Consider the following 13437-nt stretch of genomic DNA (forward strand, 5'->3'; position numbering starts at 1 on the left):
GGCCACAGCCCCAGAATATTGCGGGTACAGACGGCAGCTCTTAGCGCCTTGTTTGATATTAAACTTATGGAAAATAAATGGAGAAAAAGGTTCCTGAAAGGGGCAGATAGGTCAAAACCCTTTGTGAGGGGACTGCTACCCTCATGGGATCTTAATGTAGTCCTGGAAGGCCTCTGTGATTCCCCCATTCGAACCCATTAACCAAATTTCGGTTAGACATTTATCCATGAAAGTCGCCTTTTTGATCGCTATCACATCGGTTAGGAGAATCGGCGCGTTACAAGCCTTATCAAGTAGAGAACCCTACTTAAAGAGTCCTAGAAGATCGTGTAATATTTAAAAATACCCCAGACTTTTTACCAAAAGTCGTGTCTCCTTTTCATATAAATCAACAGATATTGCCCTCCTTTTGTCAAAATTTTAGTAACGCTAAAGAAGAGCGACTACATAGTCTAGATGTCCGTAGAGCGGTAAAAACTTACCTGCAAATTACTCAAACCTTCCGAAAATCTGAAAATGTTTTTCTACAGTTCCAAGGTACCAATAAGGGCTGATCAGCTTCAAAAGATACACTAGCTAGATGGATCAAATTAGCGATCCAGGAGACCTACGAGACCAAAGGTCTGGTGGCTCCGGAGGGGATGAGGGCCCACTCCACCAGGGCTCTTGCCAACTCCTGGGCGGAACACGCAGGGGGGCCTCGATAGATCAGATTTGCAAAGCAGGAACCTGGTCTAACATAAATACATTTGCAAGACATTATAGATTAGATCTTAGATCTCCACTCAGAGAACTGGCCTTTGGCCGAAAAGTGCTCCAGGCAGTAGTTCCCCCCCCCCCCCCCCCCCTAAAAAGATCTGATGATTTGGCATACCTCCATGTGTGCTGTCAGGATGGACGTGATGGAAAGACAATAATTATTTCTTACCGATAATTCCTTTTCCATGAGTCCATCCTGACAGCACATGCGTTCCCACCCTTGTACGATTTATAATGCATGTACATACAATTAATGTCTTTCAGTGCTAATAAACAAACTGTTGGACCTCGTATCCGTTGTGATGATTTGGAAGTCACTGGAGTCAAGCGGTGGGAGGTGGCCTTTTAAAGAACTCCTCTTCCTGTCCCAAGGATCACAGGCGGAGCAACCTCCATGTGTGCTGTCAGGATGGACTCATGGAAAAGGAATTATCGGTAAGAATCATTCTTGTCTTTTTAACCTACTGCTGTTGTTTGTTGAAGTATTTGCATTCAAACACAAAGTAATGTTTCGATAGAGGTTGGTCACGTTTTACACAGTTCTTCATTCTTCTGCTCGTAGGCATTTTACATCGACTCCTCCCATGCAGCCAGTGCATCCCTTTTGTCTCTGGAGAAGCAATAACTGTCTGGCTTCTTCATTTGTGCTCTTCAGCGCCTCCTGCTGTGCAGCATCAAACAGGTCATTAAAGGCATGCCTTAAGCTTCTACTTTCTTACTTTGAGCTTGACATGGGCCTCCTGTCCACAGACGATTTTTCACTGTTTATACTCTGATTAGATCACAGTTACTAGTGGGGTACCACAGGGGGCAGTATTGGAGGGGTCACTGTTACTAGTGGGGTACCACAAGGGGCAGTATTGGAGGGGTTCACAGTTACTAGTAGAGTACCACAGGGGCAGTATTGGAGGGGTTCACAGTTACTAGTAGAGTACCACAGGGGCAGTATTGCAGGGGGTCACAGTTACTAGTGGGGTACCACAGGGGCAGTATTGGAGGGGTCACAGTTACTAGTGGAGTACCACGGGCAGTATTGGAGGGGTCACAATTACTAGTAGAGTACCACAGGGGGCAGTATTGGAGGGGTCACAGTTACTAGTGGGGTACCACAGGGGCAGTATTGGAGGGGTCACAGTTACTAGTAGAGTACCACAGGGGCAGTATTGGAGGGGGTCACAGTTACTAGTGGAGTACCACAAGGGTCAGTATTGGAGCGGTCACTGTTACTAGTGGAGTACCACCAGGGGCAGTATTGGAGGGGGTCACCGTTACTAGTGGAGTACCACCAGGGGCAGTATTGGAGGGGGTCACCGTTAATAGTGGGGTACCACCGGGGTTGGTTTTAGCCCCTATTCTTTAATATATTTATTAATGACCTGGTCGGAGGACTGAACAGTAAAATATCTATATTTGCAGATGATACAAAACTACATAAAGACACGAGAGGATGCAAGGAGGTTGCAGAAAAGTGACAAATGAGGTTTAACACTATTAAACATAATGTTCTGCACACGAGCAGGAGATACATGTCACCATTACACACTAAATGGGAAACCACTGGGGAACACCGAAATGGAAAAGGATTTGGGGTTTTTAATTAACTGTAAACTTAACTGGAGCAACCAGTGTCAGGCAGCTGCTGCCAAGGCAAATAGGACCATGGGGTATATCAGAAGAAGTCTAGGGGTGCATGATGAGAAGATTGTTCTTGCTCTTTAAAAGTCAGTGGTCAAACCACACATGAAATATTGTGGACAGTTTTGGGCATCAATACTCAAGGACACATCAGCGCTTGAGCGGGTACAAAGGCGGGCAACTAAAGTAATAAATAGAATGGGTAGACTACAATACCCAGAGGTGATCAAAATTGGGGTTGTTTTGATTAGAAAAAAGATGGCTGAGGGGCGACCTAATAACTATGTATAGATATATCAGGGGTCAGTACAGAGATCTCTACCATCATCTATTATACCCAGGACTGTAACAAGGGGGCGCTATAATAACTATGTATAGATATATCGGTGGTCAGTACAGAGATCTCCCCCATCAGCTATTATACCCAGGACTGTAACAAGGGGGCGCTCTAATAACTATCTATAGATATATCGGGTCAGTACAGAGATCTCTACCATCATCTATTATACCCAGGACTGTAACAAGGGGACGCTCTAATAACTATGTATAGACATATCAGGGGTCAGTACAGAGATCTCTCCCATCATCTATTATACCCAGGACTGTAACAAGGGGGCGCTCTAATAACTCTGTATGGATATATCAGGAGTCAGTACAGAGATCTCTCCCATCATCTATTATATGCAGGACTGTAACAAGGGGGTGCTCTAATAACTATGTATAGATATATCGGTGGTCAGTACAGAGATCTCCCATTATCTATTATAACCAGGACTGTAACAAGGGGGCGCTCTAATAACTATGTATAATATATTGGGGATCAGTACAGAGATCTCTCCCATCATCTATTATACCCAGGACTGTAACAAGGGGCCGCTCTAATAACTATGTATAGATATATCAGGGGTCAGTACAGAGATCTCTGCCATCATCTATTCTACCCAGGACTGTAACAAGGCGTGCTCTAATAACTATGTGTAGCTATATCAGGGGTCAGTACAGAGATCTCTCCCATCATCTATTATACCCAGGACTGTAACAAGGGGGCGCTCTAATAACTATGTATAGCTATATCAGGGGTCAGTACAGAGATCTCTCCCATCATCTATTATAACCAGGACTGTAACAAGGGGGCGCTCTAATAACTATGTATAATATATTGGGGATCAGTACAGAGATCTCTCTCATCATCTATTATACCCAGGACTGTAACAAGGGGCCGCTCTAATAACTATGTATAGATATATCAGGGGTCAGTACAGAGATCTCTGCCATCATCTATTCTACCCAGGACTGTAACAAGGGGGTGCTCTTATAACTATGTATAGATATATCAGGGGTCAGTACAGAGATCTCCCCCATCATCTATTTATACCCGGGACTGTAACAAGAGGGCGCTCTAATAAGTATAGATATATCAGGGGTCAGTACAGAGATCTCTCCCATCATCTATTATAACCAGGACTGTAACAAGAGGGCGCTCTAATAAGTATAGATATATCAGGGGTCAGTACAGAGATCTCTCCCATCATCTATTATACCCAGGACTATAACAAAGGGACGCTCTAATAACTATGTATAGATATATCCGGTGTCAGTACAGAGATCTCTCCCATCATCTTTTATACCCAGGACTGTAACAAGAGGGTGCTCTAATAAAGATGCATAGATATATCAGGGATCAGTACAGAGATCTCTCCCATCATCTATTATACCCAGGACTGTAACAAGGGGGCGCTCTAATAACTATGTACAGATATATCAGGGGTCAGTACAGAGATCTCTCCCATTATTTATTATACCCAGGACTGTAACAAGGGGGCGCTCTAATAACTATGTACAGATATATCAGGGGTCAGTACAGAGATCTCTCCCATCATCTATTATACCCAGGACTGTAACAAGGGGGTGCTCTAATAACTATAGATATATCAGAGGTCAGTACAGGGGTTCTTTGCTGTAAGAACAGTGAGAATATAGAACTCTCTGCCTGAAGAGATGGTGATGGCAAATTCAATCAAGTACAAGAGCAGCCTGGATGCTTTTCTTGAGCAATACGATATTATATGTTATAATTAGAGATGAGCGAACGTACTCGTTTCGAGTAATTACTCGATCGAGCACCGCGATTTTCGAGTACTTCAGTACTCGGGTGAAAAGATTCTGGGGGCACCGGGGGGGTGGGGTGAGGCGTGGAGGCGAGGGGGGTAGCAGCGGGGAACAGGGGGGAGCCCTCTCTCTCTCACTCCCCCCCCCCCCCCACTCTCCGCTGCAACCCCCCCACTCACCCATGGCGCCCCTCGAATCTTTTCGCCCGAGTTCGGAAGTACTCGAAAATCGCAGCGCTCAGGTGAAAAAGGGGCGTGGTCGAGTACGCTCGCTCATCTCTAGTTATAATCATTAATAACTTCAGAAGGGGCGGTGATCTGGGGATTATTCCAATTGCCAGATTTCCCTTAAATGGGGAAAATTGGCTTCTATTTCATTAGGTCTTATTTTGATTTCCTCTGGATCACCATTGGTGTGTAAAAGGCTGAACTGGATGGACATACGTCTTTTTTCAGCATTATATCCTCTGTTAGTATGTCTCAGAAATCCCTCCCCTCAGCTCACCATTCTTTGCTCCATCAGTGCACCCTTTCACATGATACCTGGCGCTCTCTAGTGAGCTAGTCAGGTACATACACGGCAGTCAAGAACACAGTGTGTGACTTGGTGACTTCATCATCCAAGCTGTTGGGAGCATGGAGCAGGACCCCGGGCCCCATCACAGAGCAAAAAGCAGATCTCACTAAGAAGATGGCGGAGCTGCTGACGAGAGGTGACACTGCAGGTAATATGGGACATTATACCGTAACAATAGGGGTCAGGGTGACAAAGATGCTTTGAGTTTAAAATGTAGCACTTAGAAAATGTATGCCAGGGAGAAATAAAATCACTTGAACTTTTTGCACATTATGCATGCTGCCGCTTACTCTTCTTCTATGGACTATATTGTGTGGTCAGGTTCTTAGGTGTCAGAATGTCACCATCTATTTCTCCATGGAGGAGTGGCAGTATATAGGAGGACACCAGGATCTGTATAAGGATGTCATAAAGAAGGACCCCCCAGCCCCTCACACCACAAGGCAAGAAGATATGTTGGTTTCCGCCTTTGTCTTGGACCTCCTGGTCGTCTTCAATATCTTTGGCTTGTGACTGTTCTTAAAATCCCATGGCTTTCAGTACCATTTTTATGCAGATGATACTCAAATCTACCTCTCTGGCCCAGATGTCACCTCTCTGCTGCTTAGCTCTTGCTTTCTAAAACGTAATGTGGAGAAAACTGAATTCATCATGTTTCTCTCATCACCCCACCAGACTTCTCAATCACCATGAATGGCTGGGCACTCTCCCCAGTCTCCTGTCTCAGGATAACCTTTGATTCATCCTCTCCTTCAAATTTCACATCCAGGTCCTCACCATCTTCTGCTGTGTCGGACTCAAAAACATCTGACCACGCTCCTTCCTCATGCCTAGACTACTGTAGTGTCCTACTCTAAGGCCTCCAATCCATCCTACACTCTGCTTCAAGTTAATAAGTCTCTTCCATCATTACTCTCCTGCCTCTTCCCTCTGCCATGCCATTCTCGATTTGCCCGTCAGAGAATCCAATCCAAGCTACTATTAATGACATACAAGACTGTCCACAATCTGACCCCTCCAAATATCTCTGACCTAATATCCTGATACCCGCCACATGTAATCTATATACAACCTGCCCCCCCATACATCTCTGACCTAATATCCTGATACCTTCTCACACTTAATCTTCAGTCCTCCCAAGACATTGTACTTTGCTGTCTTTTTGTCTACTCCTCTGACAAGTGTATCCCAGGTTTCTCCCGAGCATCATCTATATTCTGGAACACGCTGCCTTTGGAAAGGAACCTGAAAACCCACCTCTTCAGAGAAGCCTACAATATCCCTCCTACCACCTCCTATTGTATCCTTCCTCTGTACACTGGAGCAGTGTCCTCTCTCCCTCCATTTCAATTTGTAATACTGCATTTAGACAGAACAATAATCATTGCAAAAATCATTCAAACCAATGAAAATGAATATTTGTTCCGTTTAAACATGAGCCAATGACCAACGAGAAGCAGGCACTTCTTGGTCATCATTCAGTTTCAGCCAGCATGAAAACCATTGTTGGCTCGCTGACATCTCGTTGTTTAAACACTGATTGTTCAATGTTTCACACAGGAATGTGAAACGCTGAACGAGACGTTAACGAGAAGATCATGATTCCCAACAGAAATTAGCCTGTGTAAGTAGGCTCCATGAGGGTGAACAATCTGGTGATGGTCAGCAGCTCATTGGTTCAGCCAAACGAGAATTGTGAGGTTCTTGTTTGGGGTAAAAGGACCATGGTGACCGTTCAGCATCACTGCTATGATAATAAATAGGGCTTTTCTTATCTTCTATCTACAATACTTTTCTTCCATGTATAATGATCATAGAGGACCTCACAGAAATATACCGTATATACTCGAATATTAGCCGACCCGCGTATAAGCCGAGTCAACAAATTTTACCACAAAAAACTGGGAAAACTTATTGACTCGAGTATAAGCCGAGCTATACTCGAGTATATACTGGGTAAAAAAAAACCCTCCATACTCACCTCCCAGCTGGTGTCTGTGTCTGTGCAGCAAGCTGCTTGAATTCTCCCCGCTGTCATCTCCATGCTCGACTTTCAAATCCCCCGCCATCAGCGCTGTGATTGGATTGAGCGCCAGCCAATCATAGCCGGGCCTCGATCATTCACAGCCAATCAGTAAATGTCATTCATTGATTGGCTGTGAATGATTGAGTGCCAGCTGTGATTCGCTGGTGCTCGATCCAATCACAGCGTTGACGGCAGTAGATGACAGAGCCGAGCAGAGAGGACGCTGGGGAATGACAGCGGGGAGAATTCAAGCAGCTTGCCACATCGCCACCGGGAACACAGGAATTCAAGCAGCTTGCCGCACCACCGCTGGGAACACAGACGCCAACTGGGAGGTGACTATAAAGTTTTTTTTTTGTTTTTTTTAACCCTTCCCTGACTCGAGTATAAGCCGAGTGGGGCTTTTTCAGCACATAAAAATGTGCTGAAAAACTAGGCTTCTACTCGAGTATATATGGTAATTTGGGTATTTGGCAGATTCAGGCTAATTCCACTCCAAGAAACAAACGCTCTGGCTCTAATGTCTGTAATTGTCTTTTATTTTTGCTCTTATAATATTTCCTACATTTCAAACAAGAATCTGGTTTATTCTCAGTGTGAATTCTGTTGAGTTTCTAAATTTCGTATGTGGAAAATGGTTTACAGATGCCTTCTCCTCTGTGTGACTTCTCTGATAACCCCTAACCCCCCCACCTCCCCAAGTCTGGCTTTAGTAATATGTATTTTCCTCATTGTGAGCATACATACAGCTTCGCTATTGTGTGACTTCTTTCGTGTTTAACAAGAGTTGATAAATCTGTAAAACATTTTCCACATTCTGGACAGGAATACGGCTTTTCTCCTGTGTGAATTCGCTTATGTCTAACAACAGCAGATTTATCTGTAAAGCATTTCCCACAATCTGGACAAGAATATGGCTTTTCTCCTGTGTGAACTCTTGTATGTTTAGCTAAATCCGATTTATTTATAAAGCATTTCCCACATTCTGAACATGAATACGGCTTCTCTCCCGTGTGAATTCTTTCATGCCTAAGTAGACTTGATTTATCTGTAAAGCACATTCCACATTCTGGACATGGAAATGGCTTCTCTCCTGTGTGAAATCTTTGATGATCCCTAAGTCTGGCTTTAGTAATAAAGCACTTCTCACATTCTGAACATGAAAACGGCTTCTCTCCCCTGTGAATTCTTTCATGATCCCTAAATCCGGTTTCAGTAGTAAAGCACTTCCCACATTCTGAACATGAATATGGCTTCTCTCCTGTGTGAACTCTCTCATGTCTACCAAGATTTGCTTTTCGTGCAAAACATTTGCCACATTCTGAACACGAATATGGCTTCTCTCCTGTGTGAATTCTCTCATGTCTAAGACGACTTGATAGATTCGTAAAGCACATTCCACATTTTGAACATGAAAATGGCTTCTCTCCTGTGTGAATTCTTTCATGATCCCTAAGTCTTGCTTTAGTAATAAAGCACTTCTCACATTCTGAACATGAAAACGGCTTTGCTCCTGTGTGGATACTTTGATGATCCCCAAGTCTGGCTTTAGTAATAAAGCACCTCCCACACTCTGAGCATGAATACTGCTTCTTTCCTGTGTGAATTCTCTCATGTTTAACCAGATTTGATTCATCTGTAAAGCACTTCCCACATCGCGAACATGAAAATGGCTTTTCTTCAGGGTTGTGTGAAAGAAGTCTTGAGCTTTTTGTAAACTGTTTACCACCCCCTTTCACACCTGTAATTGTAGTCACCATCCGTGATTGTTCAGGAAAAGGTTCCTCCTGATTAGGGGGATTATAGGACAGGTCTGGACTGTGAAGTTCTGGATGTACATCAAGGGTTGTAAGGCTTTCTCCTGAAGAGAGATGTGGGATATCTTCATCATCTTCTATTTCATGTACAAATACTATGACATTTTCTTTGGAGCAATTTTCTGTGAGGATAAAAAACATATATTTCATAATTTCACTTTCTTCAAACTACACCATCTTTAAAGCTGTTTTAAAAGCTTTTTGAAGACCCTTAGGACTTATTCACATGGGCGCATATTCGTGTTGTGTGTTATTACATTCCATGGACAGCACATATTGCCATAATAGCCTATAAAGTGATTCACATGCCCATTTTTGCACGGGCGGGAGGTGGGGGGGCCTTTATGAAAAAATATTGCTAAATGTCCTATTCTCATCTGTTTTAACAGGCTGTGTACACCGGTGCTCTCCGGCGTGCAGCCCATTCATGCTAACAGCCTTTAACCCTTTCCAATCCACTGTCTGACGTCTGAAGACATTATGATTTTAGGCTGTACAGCTCCGATGTTGGAACACGTCCGTTGGGGTTCTCTTACTCTATATTGCCAGCCTCTCTGCAGTTTGGAGCCTATCCAATGTGTCACCTCATGCACTACTGGCTTTAGTCAGCATATAGTGCTGTTTAACGGCAGAAAAAGAGTAAGCCCCCTAGGAAAACCAGGATCAAATTGGATTGGAAAGGGTTAAGGACGCTGTCCCAGTGAATACTTTTCATTAACCCCCTTATTACATGAGTTTCTACCATCAGTCCTTACAATAAATCTCTATATCAAATGCTGAAAATGCTTTCTCCTGGACATAGCATTGCCAAAAGGTAAAATTAAACATTTTTGATTGTCTTGAATATATACTGCGTAATCTATAAAGTTTTTAATTAGATTGCTATTATCCCCTCCCCTTTGTATTAGAGCAATGTCTTGCCATACCTATTTACACATCTCTTTGTGTCAGTATATGTCATGCTTGATAAAGGCGATGGAGGGTCGCCAAAACGCGTTGCATTTTTTGTCTTCTCTGCATGCAATACATTTTTCAACCTTAAGCCCTCTCTTCTGTTAAACGGCTTTTCCATACCTTCAAGGAGGGGGTCTCTAGAGATAGATTCCCTTCTTAGTAAATTTTCATTAATATATGTATTTCTTATGAGAGCGGCTATTTTTGTACTTCACTATTTTATTTTACTACCGAAATTTGCCATTTGGGATTTATTCTGCTGCTCTGCGGTGCTGGATGCCAACGTGCATAGGAAACACCTGCCAACTAGGACTTTGGGTGTGATGACGGACTATTTCCTTCGGTTTGTCGTCCATGCCAGGTGAGTCCTTTCTTATTAATTTTTCATTCATCTACTATTACTGTTATTTATACAAGGTGCTATCCCCATTGTGTTTTCATCTGTTTTAACGGAAGAGGATAGAACATACAATATGCGTGGTCCATGCATGTCAGACCGCACATTAAGTTTTTTAGGTGCAATATGCCTGTTTAAATAAGAGACCAACCAGAAGACGTTAACATAAGAGTAATTTAGTGCATATTAGATTACAGTGCAGATCTGATTGGGTGATACTGCGGCCTAAGGTTGTACTATGGAAATATCCTGAAGACATACGGAAACCAGAGGGTTGTATTTAACCCTTTCCAATCCAATTTTGGATTCAAGGTTTCCCAAAAAGCTTTCTCTTTTTGCTGTTATACAATGGTGCCATCTACTAGCTAAAACCAGTCTGCGCGCCAGAGAGGCTCCAACAATAAAGTAGCTGGCAATAGACAGTAAGAATACCCTGTCGGATGTCTTCTGACATTGAAGCTGTACAAGCTTCAATCAGAATGTAGGAAGACATCAGTAAGTGGATTGGAAAGGGTTAAGAAAGCTCTGTATTCACGTTCTACATCCACTATTACATACCTGTGGCAATATCTACTGGCATCTCCTCCTCCACTTCACTTTTACATGAGTTATTGCCCATCATCCTCTCTTCCCCCTCAACTTCACTGTTGCACAGGTGATCGCCCACAGTCTTCTCTTCTTCTACCTCCCCTTTAATATCAATCAGATCTTCCTCCTGATTAGAGATATAATATTAATTCAGTATGACACAGCAGTCGGGACGGGGATTTGGGGAGGGGGCGGAAGGAGTTTTTACTTGTTACTTGTAGGATTATTTTCTTCCCGTATTCATTGGGGGGGGGGGGAGGGGGGCATAGAATACCTTGGGGTATAGCTACTGCAATAGGAAGTGGACACCAAGCCACAAGATTGTTGGCTCCTCCTACAGAGCAGTGAGAAGCCAACACAATAGTTAAACAGTGAAAACCAAGAACAGGAACCCATTAACCATTGACCAATCCTGTTTGTACCTTAATGGCCAAAGCCAAATTTTGGAAATCTAGTATCTCATTTTAACAAATATCTTTGTAAAGGTTTTACACATTCAGATCACCTTGACTTCTTTCACCACACTTTGTACTTTATGTAGGCGGTAAACGTAGATAGAGAAGATTTCTGTATATAAAAAGACACCAATTCTAAGGAAAAAGTTTAACCTGTTTTTAATATTTTCCACTGCTTTATATGACATATCTACCTCCATACTGTACACATTGTTATCAAATATATATTTCCATCTGTGTATTTTGGAAGCAAATTCAAATATTTTGGAGCAATTAAAGAAACTTAAAAATTTAACATTAATTAAAAAAAAAAGTCTTGACATGTATTTTGTTTTCCTGCACCGAGCCAGTTTGCAGAGGCTCATAGGTATCAGAATGATAGAAAGTTCCCGGACGTGACCCCATTTTAAAAACGACACCTCTTAAAGTTTTCACTGAGCGGTGACCGATTTTAATCGCACAATTTTCTTTTGCAGGAATTATTGCAAAACAGATGAAAATAAAATTGTATTTCTTTCACAGATGTAATTTTAAAGGTTTTTTTGTACATTGATCATGAAAATAAGGCATGCACTCTGAAATTATTCCATCATTTCTCCAGTGTTCAGAAACATGCTCAATGCAGCCCTAATCTTATGTTTAGGCACGAAGTACGGCCCAAAATAAGAGGCACATCCCGAGTCATTAAGAACCCAAATGGTGCTCGAAAATGTTTCAGTCCCCATCCAACACTTGAAGATGCTGCTGCCAAAACACTAAAAAAATGTCCAAATGATTAATATGGGTCAGTATAGATCCAAAGACATATAGTTAAACGTAACCATTGAGCATAGATCAAGCAAGATGAGCTTAGTACAAAATTCATTTTGAAATCATTTTTGACCCGAATATTTTTGCATCAGATCTGAATCATTTCTCCACAAACGTGGAATCCCAAAAGGATTTGTGGAATATATGCCACATACCCACTACTCATAAAGGCTTCAAAACAGTTGTTATGCTTGCTAAAACAAAGTCCAACGGCATACTTCTCGCCTTGCACATATGAGAAACTGCCTTTACAACTTTGTTGGCGGGATGTGCACACTTGGACCTTTTTCTTTCTTTGGATCTGCTCCCCAATTGTCTCAGATGGACGGCCACATTTAGGTGTAATCTTCTTTGCAACCTGGCAAAAAGATTTGAAGAAATACCTTAATGGAAATCTTTCACGGACACTTTTAAGGGCTCTATTGCAGATGTGGATAGCAAAACAGGAATGGGTGGAGCAGTGGCGGTCTCATTGCATTGATTTGCAGAATATGCATCACCTGTCAAAAAATATTGCGTTATTGTATTAAGTTCCAATTGAATTGATGGCCATGCTTCAGGTCTGCCACGCCTTCGGATGTGCTACCACTCCCGGATGGCTAGGTTGTTGAAAGTGATCTTGCTTTTGAACTCTTCTGTAAAGCAACAACAGATTGACTATGGTGACATTGAACCGGTGATAACATTTTTTGAAGCACCATTTCCTAGATTTCATCGAGTTTCCTTAATGGCCCGGATAACTTAAGAAGGTCGCACCACCCATGTGATTATTACAGTGCTTCATTACATCTGGACATTCAGCTCCAACCGTTTGCTTGATCTTCCTGTCAAAAGCAAAGAATTTCTCCCAATCGCAGTTGGCCACAGAATGTTGATGCCAGTGTGACCTTTTTTTTTGTCTTTCAAGAGTTAAAAAAAATATTCTATGTTAATGTCATCAAGGGTTGTTACAAATTTTTCAGCTTACCCTCAAAGCTTTGGTTGCAATTACTTTTCAGAAGCCACTTTGGAGCTGGGAATAGGATTTTGTATGGCTCCCATGCTGAGAATAACTTTTTTAGCCAAGTGTGCCAGCAATGAAGTGAAATAGTTGTCAAAACACAACTTATGAGTCACTGTAGATGGAATGTACTGAGAGGGGCAAACAACAATAGTTCTAGCTGCCCCTGGTTCTGATTAATTTGGAAGCAGTTTCTCTGCTTTGTTTTGTTAGCCATATAAATCTTAAAATCATACCCATCCGTGGCCCCACATAAGACAAAGAAAATACGAGACATATTTGTAAGGCTTCATTGGGAAATAGTGTTTCAG

The 13437-nt window shown here is 42.4% G+C and overlaps 1 protein-coding gene and 1 pseudogene across 1 annotated transcript in view; one reads left to right on the plus strand and one right to left on the minus strand.

The window, feature by feature from the left end:
* Window positions 1-13437, plus strand: part of LOC136627280 (oocyte zinc finger protein XlCOF22-like) — a 357854-nt gene that overhangs the window by 286373 nt on the left and 58044 nt on the right. The gene's annotated exons all lie outside the window — the stretch shown is intronic.
* The window catches only part of LOC136628680 (zinc finger protein 729-like), a 90109-nt pseudogene that overhangs the window by 43757 nt on the left and 32915 nt on the right, over window positions 1-13437 (minus strand).

Source organism: Eleutherodactylus coqui, chromosome 5 (genome assembly GCF_035609145.1).
Source record: "Eleutherodactylus coqui strain aEleCoq1 chromosome 5, aEleCoq1.hap1, whole genome shotgun sequence".
In the NCBI taxonomy this organism is placed as follows: Eukaryota; Metazoa; Chordata; class Amphibia; order Anura; family Eleutherodactylidae; genus Eleutherodactylus; species Eleutherodactylus coqui.